Raw genomic sequence first — 18283 nt, forward strand, 5'->3', positions numbered from 1 at the left:
GTGTGTGCGTGCGTGTGTGTGTGTGTGTGTGTGTGTGTGTGTGTGTGGAGAGGGCAGAAGGGGGAGAATTTGGAATTCACAGTTTTAAAAATGATTATTAAAAATGCTTTTACATAAACTGGGCATAGACCAATATCTTACACCATATACCAAAATAAAGTCAAAATGGGTTCATGATTTAGGAGTAAAAGTTGATACTCTAAGTAATTTGGGAAAGCAAGGAATAGTTTACTTATCAGATTTGTGGAAAAGTAAAGAATTCATGACCCAACAAGAGATAGAGAGCATTACAAAATGCAAAATGGATAATTTTGATTATGTCAAATTGAAATGTTTTTGTACAAAAAAAGCCAATGCAACAAGAGTTAGGAGGGAAGCAGAAAATTGGGAGAAAATCTTTGCAACTAGTATCTCTGATAAAGGCCTCATCTCTAAAATATACAGGGAGCTGAGCCAAATATATAGGAATACAAGCCATTCCCCAATTGAGAAATGGTCAAAGGATATGAACAGGCAGTTTTCAGAGGAAGAAATTAAAGCTATCTACAGGCATATGGAAAAATGCTCTGGATCGCTGCTGATTAGAGAAATGCAAATCAAAACAACTCTTAGATACCACATCTCTCCTGTCAGATTGGCTAAAATAACAAATCAGGAGAATGATAAATGCTGGAAAGGATGTGGGGAAATTGGAACATTGTTGCATTGCTGGTGGAGTTGTGAGCTGATCCAGCCATTTTGGAGAGCAATTTGGAACTATGCCCAAAGGGCTATAGAAATGTTCATACCCTTTGACCCAACAATACCACTTCTAGGGTTGTATCCCAAAGAAATCACGCAAGCGGGAAAAGGACCCATATGTACAAGAATATTTATAGCGGCTCTCTTTGTGGTAGCCAAGAATTGGAAATCAAAGGGATGCCCATCAATTGGGGAATGGCTTAACAAACTGTGGTACATGAAGGTAATGGAATACTATTGTGCCATAAGAAATGGGGATGATGCAGACTTCATAACAACCTGGAAAAACCTACACGACATAATGCTGAGTGAGCGGAGCAGAGCCAGGAGAACGTTGTGCACAGCCACAGATATATGGATTCTGTGAGGACCAACCCTTACAAACTGCGCTTTTCTCAGCAACCTAAGGGGCAAGGACAATTCCAGGGGACTCACGATGGAGAATGCTATCTTCATCGAGACAAAGAACTGTGAAGTTTGAATACAGACTGAGGCACACTACATGCTCGCCTTTTCTGCTTCTCTTTTGTTTTTGTTTTTGGGTTTTTTTTTTTTTTGGTTCTGTTTCTTCTTTCTCATGATTCATTCCATTGGTCAAAATTCTTCTCCATGACTTGACTAGTGCATAAATTAATTCAATGCGAAGTTATACATGACAGTTATATGAGACTTCATGCCGTCTTGGGGAGGGAGGGGGGAGGGAGGGGAGAAAAACTGGAACTCAAAACTATGTAGAACCATGCGTGGTAAACTAAAAATAAATAAAGAAATTTATAAAAAAAAATGTTTTTACATGCAACTGGGAAAAAATAAAAATTCAATACTAAAATGAAATTAAATGAAATAAAAAAGAATAGGGTCAGGCAGTATGGGAAAAATTGTTATTACTTTAGAACAGACGTTATACTGTTCCATTATTTCAAATTTTCATAGATTCTCACAGATCGGAAAGCTAGAATGGATATTGAAGATCATCTAGTTGAATCCATTTCTTAACATAAATTTCTTCTTCAACATTTTCAAAAGTTATCATTCATACTTTATCAAAGAAGTACAGTTCAACTTCCAACACAGGAAAAATATTTAGTGATATTTAGAATGAATATTTCCTCAGATCTCAAGAACATGAAAATAAACAAGTATTTGAAGAACTGACAATTAAAGAGAATTTAAATTTTTGTATTGCTCCACAGGTCAGAAATCAGAGCCAGGAGAGGAAGCTGCAAAGAGATAAATGTAGGTTCCAGATGGTGGTGATTGGGGGTGGGGGGAGCATTCCTAAGAATTAGTATAGTCTAAAGGTCAAAATAGCTGACTGATAAGCTAATGATATTGTCTCTCTCCATTGCACTGGATTTCTCCAACAAAGTATGAATGACAACGTAGAAAATATTGAAGAAGGAATTCACATTAAGAAATTGATTGAACTACATGATCCTTGATATCTGTTCTCATTTTCTGATCTGTGAGATTCTGTAAGAAAATTAAAAAATGGAACTTGAAACTTAATTGAAATGAATTGTATCATTATGTTCTTTTCTAGTTTTAAGATAACATATAACATATCCTTGGTGTCTTTTATTGTGATATTTTTTACTACCTTTTATATTTTGCATATAGTTGTCCAGGTTAAAACCTCATCAGACTTTGTGCTATATCTGAATATTCTTCCTGAATAAGAGTTATCAAGTAGAACCTGAAGGTTTCACTATGGGTTTTAAAAAAGGAATCCTGAAAAGTCTCTATTCAATAGGATATTGATACCTGGTAGCCCCCTTCCCTTCTAGGCATCTATGTATGAGAAGGAATTGAATCAACTTTCCAAGTTACTCCCAACTGTGCTAATATAGGAGGACCATAAAAGGAGGATCTTCTAGGAATCCAATTTCATCTGTGGGATGTTTTTGTAACAGAAAAGCCAGTTTCCTTGAAATTTACAAGGCTCATAGATTCCTGCTCCCCTCAATCCCGTGCTACACTGAGGAATAAAACTTTGTTTAATACTCATCAGTTTTATTTATTGAAGTTCCTTATTTGTAAAATAAAAGTGTGGAAGTGGTGGGATGCTGATTTTGGCTTTCTGTTGTGCCTGTTCTGCTCTTCTGCAAGTTAAATCATGGTGATTCATTAGGTCAGTCTGGTAAGGGACCGTGGCATCTTGTGAATTGCCTCCTCAGATAAACTTTGTATTCCCACCTCTTGCGAATGGTTAATTGTTTTACACGAAACTATAGCCCAGATGAATTACACGCTAGGATAGCAAATTTATAATTGTGAATATAGTAAGGTGCCGGAGTGGTGCCTTCAGGCTTATTTTGCAAAAGATCCTAGAACTGGTTATTAAAGAAATGACATGTGAGCCCTTGGAAAAGGTAGCATTGATCCTTAGGAGGGAGCACTGTTTCACTTAGAAATAGGTCATTAAACGATGATAGATAGAAAGATGATACATAGACAGAAAGAAAAAGACTATATAGCTAGATAGAATTCTATAACTTGATTTCTTTTTCTAATAGGGACCCTAGAATTGCAGACTAGGGCAATGGCATGGATTTTATATGTCTTAATTTCAAGTCATTAAACAGAGTCTCTTATGATATATTCTTGGTCAGTGTGGATAAATGTGTTGTGTTATAGTTTCATAATTACTTCAAAATCAAAGATCATCAATTGATTGGTAAGGTAAATTTGGAGTCAGATTTCTAGTGATGTAACACAAGGTTTTATGTGGCCTTCACACTTTCTATATAGTGAGGTGAAATACTGATAATAGAAATTATAGTAGCAGCAAGCACAATAGGAAGGAAGGCAGCATGGCCAGTGAATGGAGAGAGATCTATCCAAAGAGTTAGTAAGACCTAGATTCATGTCCTGTCTCAGACAGAAAATGGTTATGAGACTGTACCTCTCAGTTATTGTAGGAAACCCACTAAGTTAGAAAGTACAAATGTGCAATTCAAGAGAAATTTTCTCCCAAGGAGCTCCTTTCATTGATGAAATTTCAGGTCCATTCAAAAACTATAATGGTAATGACATCTGTCACTTAAATATTTACATAAGTGCCTGATGTGCATCAGCGGCGGATTCAGGGCCCACAACTCACCTAGACAAGAGTGATTTTTCATTTCTCATAATGCTTGGGCCCATGGGTTCAGGCTACAGTTTACAACAGCATGCTGATAAAAATATCTCTCATTTACAAACTGAGTATTCTTTTGACTTGATTGACGCTGTACTAGAGGGCAAGAGAATTTACAATCTTTTACATCCCAACCCTATAGTTGTGAAGGGTCTTCATCTTATGAATATGGATTATTTGCCTCTAGCCTGATTCAATTTACTTTGAAATGTCCACAAAACTTTCTCTAGAGAAAGGGTTTTTAACCTGGGGTATGCTAAGCTGTCCATGAATAGATTCCAAGGAGTTTCTCAACTTGGATGGGGGAAAAATGCATCTTTATTTTTGCTAGCACTAGTGTCTAACTGAAATCAATTAATAAATATCAATCAATCATTAAACATTGATTAACTCCCTACTATAAGCTAGACCCTGTGCTAAGTGCTATGGATATAAAAAGAGAGAAAGGATGGTCCCTGCCTTCAAGCAACTTACAATCTAATAGGGAGACAACATGTAAACAAATATATACAAAGCAACTATGTATATGAAAAATAAGAAATAATTAACATAAGGGAGATATTATAATTGAGGTATTTGTGATTTAGGTTTTCCTTCAATTATTAAGGTAATCAACAAAACATTACTTTGAAAAAAGTGTTCATAGGTTTCACCAGACTGCCAATGGGGTGGGTACATGATGCAAAACAGAGCAAAACAAAATGAACACAACAAGTTAAGCACTTATGCACTGGAGGCATTTCAGGCTTAAAAAAGTTTCCTTCCCCCCATCCTTGGAGGTATTGTATAGACTTCCTTGGCTAATACATTGTTTCTTTCTAATGATTTCTTTTTCTCCATGAAATTATGCTGATATAGTAGCTTTCCCAGAATTTGACCCATATTTGAGAACAAAAGTAAATATCCTAAAAAATAAAGCTACCAACATTTTTATTAAAGGTATGCTATATCAAGAAGCTTCTTCCTACCTGAATTGGCTTGCAAATTGTAAGACATTTTATTCCTCCTTTTGCTCAATTATTCATTCAACACACATTGAGTGAGAACTCTAGTACAAATAATTGGTTTTGCTATTTTCCATCCATTAGTTTCCTTTCAATGAAAATGCAGATGTCCTCAAAATCTGGATGCTGATCATAATGTTCATAAAACATACTCTGCTCTTATTTTCTACTAACCCTGAATATAAACATTAAAGAGAATAGATTGTTCCTGTGAGGTACCAGACCCAAGTGGAAGTTTTCCAGAGGGAACAATAGTGCAGAACCACAATCTAAGTTTAACTGTACTTGACATTTCTCCAGGGAGAGAAATAGAACTGAGTCAGGGAGAAAGTTTTTCAAAGTGTGTCAATTGAAATGGTGTTCATAGTTTGAGGCCAACAAATGGCTTTAATTTTCTAGTGAAGACTATGCCTTTTTTAATGTTTAGAAGATAGCTTTCCAATTCCTAATGTTTTTATAATTATGACAAGTATTAGGGGAAAAGTGGTTATTTTTTAATATTGAAAAATATTTGATTGTTATAAAATTATATATATAACAAATATCTGTGAATAGATATCTATCCACATGTTCATCATTTTTATTGGTTTTTATTGGCATGATTTTTAATCCAATCATATATTAACATTTCTTGATATGGTTTTTGCTATGAAAAATATATATGATTAGTGTAAGCCACTGTTTTATTAACTAATTCCTCTAAAATAAATTAGTTCATGATTTCATTTTTACTTTTTATAAAAATGAAATTGACTTATCCATTATTTTATCTAGCTAATTAAAACTACTATATCTCAATATCTTGAAGGATAACACATACTTCATTGTGAATTCCTGAAATATTTCTTTCTTATAAAACCACATCATATTATTTTAAGTAGTCAGTATTCCTGCAATCTTTCACATTTCCCAATATTTTAGAATGTATGATTAGTCTATGTTCAACATTTCACTCAATTCAACATGTATTCAACATCAATAAACATTTAAATCCTTATTTTATATGTCTTCAAGATACGATTTTTGGTGCTTAAGTTTTCTCTAAGAAATACATCAATTAGCTAGATAATATTTTTTAAAAGAATGCATATATCTACATGACAGGCACCATATATTGTACATATACATATATATATATGCATATATATATATATATGTATGTATATATAATAAACCAAAATACCTTGATCCTCAGTTCTCAAGGCTAGCAAATTTGGAGACATTTTGAAGTCTTCTTCCTCCTTTGTTTCTCAATCCCAACACATAACCAGATCTCTGTTTTGTTTGGTTTTCTCTGAAAATTCATTTAAAAAATATCAATTTCCATGATCACCACTGCATGTGGTCACTGTTGAGGCTGATGTTTCATGACCAGATGTGTAGCACAGGCATGAACTAATACTACCCTAAGCAATCACCTGTACTCAAAGTTAGAGTCCTGTGAGACTATACTTTAATCAGTTGTTGCCTTCCTTTGATTGAATATCCCTGGATTTTTCCTGATTTATTGACCCTGAAATGCCCTTTATTGCCCCTCACCATTAATAATACTTTTGGTGACTGATTAAGAGTTGTGGGATTCCAATGTGGAAATTAACAAACTGAATTGTTTATGTACCTGAATCCTTTCCGATTATCCCCATTGGGCCAAGATAATTTATTCATTCTATCATACATATTCCTTTCTCCCCACTCTGAAAATTGGAAAAGAATAGGATATAATATGGTCTACTGATTACAGAAGGATTCAAAGGCAATAGTCTTGAGAGGAAAGGAAAATAATCAGAATGAGCCTCATGCAATTTCAGCTTTGGAAAGGCTCTCAGGAGTCATGCAGTCCCACCCATATCTGAGGAATCCCAATTTAATATCTCTGATAAGTGGTTATTCATCCTGTTTGAAGATCTCCAGTGGCAACCCATTTCCCTTTTTGGCCAGCTCTAAATATGAGTAAAAATTTTCTGTTAACACATCTAAACTTGTTCCATTGAAATTTCCATCCATTGCTCTTTCATCAACCCAAGCTGGATAAATAAAATGAGTCTAATCCAACATTAATTGTGGGGTCCAAACTATCCCCTCACTATTTTAGATTTAATATATTAACTGTGTAAGGACGTATCTCAATCAATTCCAAAACCTTAGAATATTTGCAAAAAGGGCTTCACACTAATTCACCTTTGCACAAGAAATTTGAATACACTCCAGGGATCTTTTATAATCACTCAAATTGAGAAAGAGATAATATTATAGAAGTTGGAACTTTCCAGAACCTCATTAAGAATGAACCACTGATTGGGAGAAATGGGGGGAGAGGCCCTGTTTTCATCATTAGCCAAATCATTGTCCACTTCTATTCCCCATCCTTGCTCTTTCAGTGAAGGAATACTTCCCAGTTTTGAAGGGTTTAAAGGATAGTCTTTTATTTTTTGCTCATTGGTTTGCTAAATGATATCCTCAGATCACCTGGTGCTAATGTCTGCTTCATTTGGAGCCAGGGACAGACTGGATCATAACTCTGCAAATTGCCCAATAAAGAGACTACAATACACCTAAATGAAGTTCTTCAGTACCCCACAAATAGGAGGACAGTATTTTGAGATACCAGAAGCTGTGAGTAAACCCTTGGCGATGCTCTTTAAGCCCACTTTCTCCTAGACTCTGCATATAATTGGAAGAGAGTGTGCTACAGAATTTTGGGGAGATGTTTTAAATCCTTTGTTCTTTTTTTTTATCTTATAATAAGTAAGGTTGTATTTACAGATTTTTTTTTCACCCAATGCATTCTAACTCCAGGTCTGAATTGCTGAACACCCTGCAATTGATCCTAGCACAGAAAATAAGCAAAGTCAAAGCAATAACAATCTTAGCAGTCCTACACAATACGCAGAAACAGCAGTGTATATGCAAAACAATGAACAAGCACTTACTAGGCTCCTATTCTGTGCCATGCACTGTGCTGAATAGTGGAGTTATAAACACAAAAAATGAAAGAGTTTCTCTAAAATAACAAGAATCAGCTATACATAGCTACAAAGAGATGAATCTGCAATACATGCATAATATTAATATAGGAGCAAATAAATAGGAACAATAAAATAATTTTTCAGCATATTTAAAAATGAAGTAATTAACAGGTACTTCAGGTCACATATTCTATGAGTAAACATCAGTATTATCATCTAGCTACAGATTCCTCTGCAACATTTTAATTTAGTCTGGACACCAGTCAAATAATCCTTACTCTCTGAGACCTATTGACCAATCTGCTGCATTTGAACTAGCTGATGGTATAGGTAGTCAGAGTCTTTATTAAAACTATAGTCTTCTATCCCTAAACCTGACCTTGTGGTAAACCCAGGCTAGCTAGTAGCTTTCCTATGATCTGTATAATGTGTCTGTATTATTGGAATCTCTATAGATGAAGTTCTAGGCAGAGAAGATGTTGCTTATAGGTATAATTCTCTCCCCATATTTGAATTGTGGTTAATTTTAGTACTTTAGTTCACCTTTACCTTTACTTGAAATGTCTGTTTCTGAAATATAGGTTTCATCACCTTTCCACAACTAACAGGTTGGCTTTCTTCTTTGGAGTCCACTGATATAGATGGCTTTCAGTCACTGCATGTTTATAAAGGAGTCTAATTAACTCATCTATTGGCAATAAGTGGTTGCAGCGAATTGTCTTCACAAGGCACCTGACAGAAACTGGGATCATTGCTATACTTGGATGTAGTAATAGGTATATTGCCCGGTCTCTCCACCATTATCTGCTTATTTGTATGTACCATGAACACCAAGGTTTCCAGCAAAACTCCATCTTCAGGGGCGGAGTCAAGATGGTGGCTGGAAAGCAGGGACTTGCCTAAGGCTCTCCCTCAGGACCCTCCAAACACCACTAAAAAAATGGCTCTGAACAAATTCTAGAACTGCAGAACCCACAAAATAGCAGAGGGAAGCAGGGCACCAGCCCAGGACAGCCTGGATGGTTGCTGGGTAAGGTCTATCACTCACGGAGCTGGGAGTAGAGGGGAGCAAGGGCCAGCATGGGCTGCACCTGAACAAACCAGACCGGGAGCTGGGCACTACAGGCCTTAGCACCCTGAATCAGTGAGCTGTGGCAGTTACCAGACTTCTCAACCCACAAACACCAAAGACAACAGAGAAGGTAAGTGGGGAAAAAACTGCAGAGGACCAAGTGAAAGAATTTTGCAGTCTGGCCACTGCCCTGGAGATGGCAGGGGAGTTGCAGCTACAGAACTACAGATGCAGTTGCTTCTGTCCCCAGGCCCACCTGGTGGGAGGAATTAAGTCGCTGATCTGAGCAGGAGTGCAGAGCCTGCTTAAGATCCCAGTCAGGTGCAGGTTAGTGGTTCTTGGGGGAGAGGGAAGAGGAGCACTGGTGTGGCAGAGCTTGCTCTGAGAAATAGCTCTGAAAACAACAGCTCAGCCCCTCAAGCTTAGCACAAAGTACTCTCTACTTTACAAGCAGTCATACTCCCATGAAAAACTCAAGGGTCAAGTAGTTGGCTGATAACATGGCTAGGCAGTGAAAACGAACTCAGATTCAGACTCAGACTTTGGAATATTTTTCTGGTGACAAAGAAGAACAAAATATACAGCCAAAAGAACTCAACAAAGTCAAAGAGCCTACATCAAAAGCCTCCAAGAAAAACGTGAACTGGTCTCAGACCATGGAAGAGATCAAAAAGGATTTGGAAAAGAAAGTTAGAGAAGTAGAGGAAAAATTGGGAAGAGAAATGAGAGTGATAAAAGAAAATAATAAAAAATAAGTAATTGACTGGCTAAAGGAGACCCAAAAATACTGAAAAAAATAATACCTTAAAAAACAGACTAACTCAAAAGGCAAAAGAGCTAAAAAAGCCAATAAGGAAAAGAATGCCTTGAAAAGCAGAATTAGCCAAATGGAAAAGGAGGTCCAAAAGACCACTGAAGAAAATATTACCTTAAAAATTAGATTGGAGCAAGTGGAAGCTAGTGACTTTATGAGAAATCAAGATATTATTAAACAGAACCAAAGGAATGAAAAAATGGAAGACAATGTGAAATATTTCATTGGAAAAACAACTGACCTGGAAAATAGATCCAGGAAAGATAATTTAAAAATTATTGGACTACCTGAAAGCCATGATGAAAAAAAGAGCCTGGATATCATTTTTCAAGAAATGATCAAGGAGAACTGCCCTGATATTCTAGAGCCAGAGGATAAAATAGAAATTGAAAGAATCCATCAGATCACTTCCTCAAAAAGATCCCCAAAATAAAATGCCTAAGAATATTGTCCCCAAATTCCAGAGTTTCCAGGTCAAGGAGAAAATATTGCAAGCAGGCAGAAAGAAACAATTTGAGTATTGTGGAAACACAATCAGGATAACACAAGATTTTGCAGTTTCCACATTAAGGGATTGAAGGTCTTCGAATATGATATTCAGGAGGTCAATGGAGCTAGGTTTAAAAGCAAGAATCACCTACTCAGCAAAACTGAATATCGTGCTTCAAGGGACAATACGGATTTTCAATAAAATGGAGGACTTTTAAGCTTTCTCAATGAAGAGACCTGAGCTGAATAGAAAACTTGACTTTCAAGCATGAAAAGGTAAACAAGAGAAATCAAAAGGGTCTCACTAAAGTTGAACTGTTTTGTTTACATTCCTACATGGAAAGATGACGTGCATAATTCATGAGATCTCAGTATATATATATATATATATATATATATATATATATATATATATATACTATATATATATGTGTGTGTGTGTGTGTGTGTGTGTGTGTGTGTGTGTGTGTGTTTGTGTGTGTGTAGACAGAGGGCACAGGGTCAGTGATGACATCTGAAAAAAATCAAATTAAGGGATGAGAGAGGAATATATTGAGAGAGGAAGAAAGGGAGAGATAGAGTGGGGTAAATTATCTCGCATAAATGTGGCAAGAAAAATCATTTCTTTTGGGAGGGAAGAGGGGGCAGATGAGGGGGAATGACTGAATTTCGCTCTCATCAGATTTGACCTGAGGAGGGAATAACATACACATTCAATTGGGTATGTTACCCCACAGGAAAAAAGGAAGAAGGATATAAAAAAGGGGGGGACGATAGAAGGTGGGGCAGATAAGGGGAAGAAGTAACCAAAAGCAAACACTTTTCAAAAGGGACAGGGTCAAGGGAGAAAATTGAATAAAGGAAGATAGGATAGGAAGGAGCAAAATACAGTCAATCTTTCACAACATGAGCATTGTGGAAGGGTTTTGTATAATGATACACATGTGTCCTATGTTGAATTGCTTGCCTTCTTGGGGAGGGTGGGTGGGGAGGGAAGAGGGAGAGAATTTGAAACTAAAAATTTTAAAAGCAGATGTTCAAAAAAAAAGTTTTTATATGGAACTAGGAAAAATGATATACAGGCAATGGGGCATAGAAATCTATCTTGCCCTATAAGAAAGTAAGGGAAAAGGGGATGGGGGCGGGGAGTGGGGAGACAGAAGGGAGGGTTGACAGGGAAATGGGGCAATCAGAATATAGGCCATCTTGGAGTGGGGGGAGGGTAGAAATGGGGAGAAAATTTGTAATTCAAACTCGTATAAAAATGCTTAAAACTAAAAATATTAACTAAATAAATAATGATTAAAAAAAACCCTCCATCTTCTTATTGAAGGAGTTAAATCTAATGGCTCCTTATTACCTCCAGAATTTAATATGACATGCTTGGTCTTTATGACAGTCTTTATCTATTTATTTATATGCATATATATATATATATATATAATATATATATATAATATATATGTTTCTATATATATAATCTGTCCATCAATATACATACACACACATATATAGACATAGATGTAGATATATAAACATAGCTATGTAGATGTATGCTATACAATTTAGTGACACTGGCCTTCTGAGGTCCCTCTGTGACCAGAATGGCCTTTGTTTTCTTTGGGTGGCTCAGTTTATCTCATTGGGCCTTGCTGAGTGTTGGGCCTGCTGCTCCTCTTCCAGGGCAGGAAACCCACAGACCATGCCTGGGAGCAAGAGAACTTCCTGTGTGATGAGTCATGGAGCTGGCTGAGGGGAGGTGTTGACTCCAGAGCCACACCCTATCAGGTGTTAACCTAGGGGAAGGGGCCAACTCAAGAACCAATCAGCCCTGGTCATTCAGGCGATGCTTGATGATGTCAAAAACTCTGTAAGAGGGGAGAAGACAGCTTGAAGCTTCCCTTTCCTTTTCCAGTTGGAGTGAGAGACGACTACAGCCGAAGCTGACGCAGGAACTGCCAGTAGTAGAGCTGACCCACGTGTGGAGCAAGGACTGCTGAGCAAGGACTTGAGGCCAGTGGGTAATCTTTTACCGTAGAGGGGAAGCATGTACACGATTTTGCTTTATACCATCATGCTTCTCTGTGACCTCCTGGTTACTCTTGTGATGCGGACTTATTGGACCTGAAAGCTTTTGATCAAAATATCAAAATGGGGATGCTGGTTTGTGGGTCTGTTACTGTGGAGTTTAAATACATGCTTTAGTTCTTCTGCCTTCTACCTAGAGAATTCCTTATATCCTGCGGTTCCGAACCTTTCAGGCATATATATGATTCTCTTTGAAATCATAAATTCTGCCTTCATAATACACCCTCACACTAGATACTCCTCCCAACTGTGGGCAATTTCTTTCTTTCTTTTAATTATTATGTATTTATTTAATATTTTTAGTTTTCAGCATTGATTTTCACAAAAGCTTGAATTACAAGTTTTCTCCCCATTTCTACCCTCCCCCAGTCCAAGATGGCATGTATTCTGATTGCCTCATTCCTCAGTCAGCCCTCCCTTCTCTCACCCCATTCCCCCCCATCCTCTTTTCCCTTACTTTCTTGTAAGGCAAGATAGATTTCTATGCCCCATTGAGTGTATATATAATTTCCTAGTTGCATGTAAAAACTTTTATTGAATATCTGCTTTTAAAACTTTGAGTTCCAAATTCTCTCCCCTTTTCCCTCTGCACCGACCCTCTCTAAGAAAGCTAGCAATTCAACATAGGCCACATGTGTATCATTATGCAAAACCCTTCCACAATACTCATGTTGTGAAGGACTAACTGTATTTTGCTCCTTCCTATCCTATCCCCCTGTATTCAATTTTGCCCCTTGACCCAGTTCCTTTTCAAAAGTGTTTGCTATTGATTACCTCCTCTACTTATGTTCCCTCCCTTCTGTTGCAACCCCTTTTTTATCTCCTTCCTTCTTCTTTCCTGTGGGGTAAGTTATCCAACTCAATGTGTATGTTATTCCCTCCTCAGGTCAAATCTGTTGAGAGCAAGATTCACTCATTTCCCCTCACCTACCTCCTCTTCCCTTCTGATGAATCGCTTTTTTCTTGCCACTTTTATGTGAGATAATTTACCCCATTCTATCTCTCTCTTTCTCATTCTCTCAATATATTCCTCTGTCATCCCTTAATTTAATTTTATTTTTTTAGATATCATCCCTTCATATTCAACTCACCCTGTGCCCTCTGGCTATATATATATATATATATATATATATATATATATATATATATATATATATTCCCTTCAGCTGCCCTAATACTGAGAAAGGTCTCATGAATTACACACAACATCTTTCCATGTAGGAATGTAAACAAAACAATTTAACTTTAGTAAGACCCTTGTGATTTCTCTTTCTTGTTTGCCTTTTCCTGCTTCTCTTGATTCTTGTGTTTGAAAGTCATGTTTTCTATTCATTTCTGGTCTTTTCACTGAGAAAGCTTGAAAGTCCTCTATTTTCTGAAAGTCTGTATTTTGCCTTGGAGCATGATACTCAGTTTGCTGGGGAGGTGATTCTTCCTATTAATCCTAGCTCTATTGACCTCCAGAATATGATATTCCAAACCCTTTGATCCCTTAATGTAGAAACTGCTAGATCTTGTATTATCCTGATTATGTTTCCACAATACTCAAATTATTTCTTTCTGGCTGCTTGTCATATTTTCTCCTTGAACTGGGAACTCTGAAATTTGGCTACAATATTCCTAGGAGTTTTATTTTTGGGATCTTTTTGAGGAGGCAATCTGTGGATTCTTTCAATTTCTATTTTACCCTCTGGCTCCAGAATATCAGGGCAGTTCTTCTTGATAATTTCTTGAAAGATTATATCCAGGCTCTTCTTTTTATCATGGTTTTCAGGTGGTCTAATAATTTTTAAATTATCTTTCCTGGATCTATTTTCCAGGTCAGTGGATTTTCCAATGAAATATTTCACATTGTCTTCCATTTTTTTCATGCCTTTGGTTCTGTTTTATAACATCTTGATTTCTCATAAAGTCACTAGCTTCCACTTGCTCCAATCTAATTTTTAAGGTTGTATTTTCTTCAGTAGTACTTTGGACCTCCTTTTCCATTTGGCTAATTCTGCCTTTCAAGGCATTCTTCTCCTTATGGGCTTTTTTAGCTCTTTTGCCATTTTAGTTAGTCTATTTTTAAGGTGTTATTTTCTTCAGTATATTTTGGGTCTCCTTTAGCCAGTCCTTGACTTGTTTTTCATGGTTTTCTTGCATCACTCTCATTTCTCTTCCCAATTTTCTTCTACTTCTCTAACTTGCTTTTCCAAATCCTTTTTGATCTCTTCTATGGCCTAAGACCAGTTCATGTTTTTCTTGGAGGCTTTTGATGTAGGGTGTTTGACTTTGTTGACTTGTTCTGGGTGTACATTTTGGTCTTCTTTGTCACCAGAAAAAGATTCCAAAGTCTGAGTCTGAGTCTGAGTCCATTTTCACTGCCTGGCCATGTTCCCAGCCAACTTACTTGACCCTTGAGTTTTTTGTCAGGGTATGACTCCTTGTAGAGTGTAGAGTACTTTTCCCAAGCTTGAGGGGCTCTGCTGTTGTTTTCAGATCTATATCTACACAGCAAGCTCTGCCACACCAGTGCTACTCCTCCCCTATGAACCGCCAATCCAAACTGAACTCAGATCTAAGATGGCCCTACACTCCTGCTCACATCAGCCACATAATTCCTCCAACCAGCTGGGCCTGGGCCTGAAGCAACTACAGCTGTAGTTCTGTCCACTGGTCCGGGGGTGGTGGCCTAACTGTGACATCCTTACACTCTGTCCCACAGCTTTTCCCACTAACCTTCTCTGTTGTCTTTGGAGTTTGTGGGTTGAGAAGTCTGGTAACTTCCATAGCTCCCAGATTCAGGCCACTAGGGCCTCCTCAGCCCAGCTCTCAGTCTGGTAGGTCTGTGCAGCCCATGCTAAGCTCTGCTCTGCTCCCCAGCCCTGTGTGATAGACCTTACCCTGCTACCATCCAGGCTGTCCTTGGCTGGAGCCCTGCTTCCCTCTGCTATTTTGTGGGTTCTGTAGTTCTAGAAATTGTTCAGAGCCATTTTTATAGGTTTTTGGAGGAACCTGGGCAGGGAGCTCATGCAAATCCCTGCTTTCCACCTGCTATCTTGGTTCTGCCCCCAGGTGTATTTTTAAAATTAAAAATTTTAACTTTTTGCCTCCTTTTCCATTAGCAATCAAAGCCTGAATAACAAGGGGATGATCCAGAGAAGACGAATTGATTAGAAGGAGTCAAGAGAAAAAATATTTATTTGGTCATTTTTCCCTCACTCTTATTGCATCTTGTTGGAGGGCGAAAGTGAGATGTGGTCCTAGGGGAAGAAAGGAAGAGGGTAAATAGTCTGCCTGATGCCAAAAGGTACTGCCTGGTTCCCAGCTGAACCATCACTACAACAGACAATGCATCACTTTACAAAGTTTGCAAAAAGGGCTTAAGCCATTTCAAATATGAAGGCATTAGAATTCAGGGATGCCAATTCACTAAACAGGAGTCCTAAAACAGACCCTCTTGGAAGTAGCAGGAGTAAAGCATGTGCTAAATAGAATGAAGTAGGAGATGTAGCAAAAAGGCTGCATCTGTTGAGGATCTCCAGATAATTGAGAAGGTCACTCTTTCTTATTTGGGCTTCCAGATCCAGGCAGGCCTACTAGCTAGAATGCTTCAGACACATTAGAGTATTCCTGAAGTCCCCTGGCATACACCATGAGCATGGCAATTCTAATATAAGTGAGAATGCCAATTTTTTACTATAAAGTTATTTTATTTATATATATTATAGGAAAGCCTTCTTTTCCAGAAATGACAGCACAGATGAATTTATCAAAGGTAAGTATGGGAAATGGGAAGATCATTTCCTGAGTACAATGCTCTGGACCAGAGGTGTCAAATTCAAATAGAAATAGGGTCACTGCATAATGGGCTGCATAATGTATTTGAAACCAAAAACCAACATTATATAGATTGCATTCTGTTTTTATTTATTTTGTTAAACATTTCCCATTTCTATTTCATTTTATTAATTTATTTATTTTTAGTTTTCAACATCCATTTCCACAAGATTTTGAGTTACAAATTTTCTCCCCATCTCTACCCTCCAACCCAAGACGGTATGTATTCTGACTGACCCTTTCTCCAGTCTGCCCTCCCTTCTATCACTGCACTCCCCCCATCCCCTTTCCCCTTACTTTCTTGTAGGGCAAGATAGATTTCTATACCCCATTGCCTGTATATCTTATTTCCCAATTGCATATAAAAACAATTTTTAACATTTATTTTCAGAACTTTGAGTTCTAAATTCTCTCCCTACTTCCCTCCCCACCTACCCTCCTCAAGAAGGCAAGAAATTCAGTACAGGCTATACATGTATCATTATGCAAAACACTTCCACAATAGTCATGTTGTGAAAGACTAATTATATTTCCCTTCATCCCATCTTACTCCCCTTTATTCAATTTTCTCCTTTGACCCTATTCCTTTTCAAAAGTGTTTGCTTTTGACTACCTCCTCCTCTAATCTTCCCTCCCTTCTATCATTCCCTCATTTATCCCCTTCCTCCCTACTTTCCTGTAGGGTAAGATATCCAACTAAGTGTATATCTTAATTCTTCCTTAAGCCAAATCTGATGAGAGTAAGGTTCACTCATTCCCTTTCACCTGCCCCCTCTTCCCTTCCATTATAACATCTTTTTCTTGCCACTTTTACCTGAGATAATTTATCCTATTCTATCACTCCCTTTCTCCTTATTCCAATATATTCCTCTCTCACCCCTTAATTTTATGTTTATGGATATCATCCCTTCATATTCAACTCACCCTGTGCCCTCTGGCTACATATATATATATATATATATATATATATATATATATATATATATATATATTCCCTTCAACTACCTTAATACTGAAAAAGGCCTCATGAGTTACAAATGTCATCTTTCTATGTAGGAATGTAAGCAGTTCAATTTTATTAAGTCTCTTATGATTTCTCTTTCCTGTTTACTTTTTTCATGCTTCTCTTGATTCTTGTATTTGAGAGTAAAATATTCTATTCAGCTCTGGTGTTTTCATCAAGAATGCTTGAAAGTCCTCAACTTCATTGAAAATTCAAATTTTGCCCTGAAGTGTTATATCAGTTTTGCTGGTTAGGTGATTCTTGGTTTTAATCCTAGCTTCTTTGACCTGCAGAATATCATATTCCAAGCCCTTCAATCCCTTAATATAGAAGTTGCTAGATCTTGTATTATCCTGATTGTGTTTCCACAATACTTGAGTTGTTTCTTTCTGGCTGCTTGCAATATTTTCTCCTTGAATTGAGAACTTTGGAATTTGGTTAAAATGTTCCTAGGAGTTTTCTTTTGGAGATATTTTTCAAGAGGTAATCTGTGGATTCTTTCACATTCTATTTTGTCCTCTGCTTCTAGAATATCAGGAAAATTTCCCTTCATAATTTCTTGAAAGATGATGTCTAGGCTCTTTTTTTGATCATGGCTTTCAGGTAGTCCAATAATTTTAAAATTCTCTCTCCTGGATCTATTTAGGTAAGTTGTTTTTCCAATGAGATATTTCACATTGTCTTCCATTTTTTCATTCCTTTGGTTCTCTTTTATAATTTCTTGATTTCTCATAAAGTCACTAGCTTCCACTTGCTCCATTCCAATTTTTTTTCTTTTAATTTGGTTTATTTTTGTCATTGCTTTATTTTTTTAAAAAATTTATTTAACATATTTAGTTTTCAGCATTGATTTTCACAAGAGTTTGGATTACAAATTTTCTCCCCATTTCTACCCTCTCCCCCACTCCAAGATGGCATATATTCTGGTTGCCCTGTTCCCCAGTCAGCGCAACCCTCTGTCACCCCACTCCCCTCCCATCCCCTTTTTCCTTCCTTTCTTACAGGGCAAGATAAATTTTTATGCCCCATTGTCTGTGTATCTTATTTTCTTATTGCATGCAAAAACATTTTTGTTTGTTTTTGACATCTGTTTTTAAAACTTTGAGTTCCAAATTCTCTCCTCTCTTCCCTTCCCACCCACCCTC

This window comes from Trichosurus vulpecula, chromosome 7, assembly GCF_011100635.1.
Source record: "Trichosurus vulpecula isolate mTriVul1 chromosome 7, mTriVul1.pri, whole genome shotgun sequence".
Classification (NCBI taxonomy): domain Eukaryota; kingdom Metazoa; phylum Chordata; class Mammalia; order Diprotodontia; family Phalangeridae; genus Trichosurus; species Trichosurus vulpecula.